Source organism: Tigriopus californicus, chromosome 4, assembly GCF_007210705.1.
Source record: "Tigriopus californicus strain San Diego chromosome 4, Tcal_SD_v2.1, whole genome shotgun sequence".
Taxonomy (NCBI): Eukaryota; Metazoa; Arthropoda; class Copepoda; order Harpacticoida; family Harpacticidae; genus Tigriopus; species Tigriopus californicus.
Genome location: NC_081443.1, coordinates 12,942,136 through 12,942,426, shown reverse-complemented (window position 1 = coordinate 12,942,426; position 291 = coordinate 12,942,136).

Sequence of the window (291 nt, the reverse complement as noted above, 5' to 3'; positions counted from 1 at the left end):
GCTCTCACAACCCAGTAAGTGTAAACCTGGGCCCGGTCATGAGCCATGCGTGGTTTTAAGTTTGCCTCGGTTTTCCCTCTTTTGCTAGGGCTCAGCCAACTGCCAGGTCCACCCCACAGCACTGGATTATCCGGCACGTTGATCCACCCCACACCCCATTCTGCCCTCCATCCCCTACTTGGCCCAGCCATGGAGTGGCCCAGCCAGCCAGGATGTCAACATCAGGCTCGAACTGGGCGAGGTTGACCCACAAACCGTATGATGTCAAGACCTGGCCCAGCGCTGGAAAAA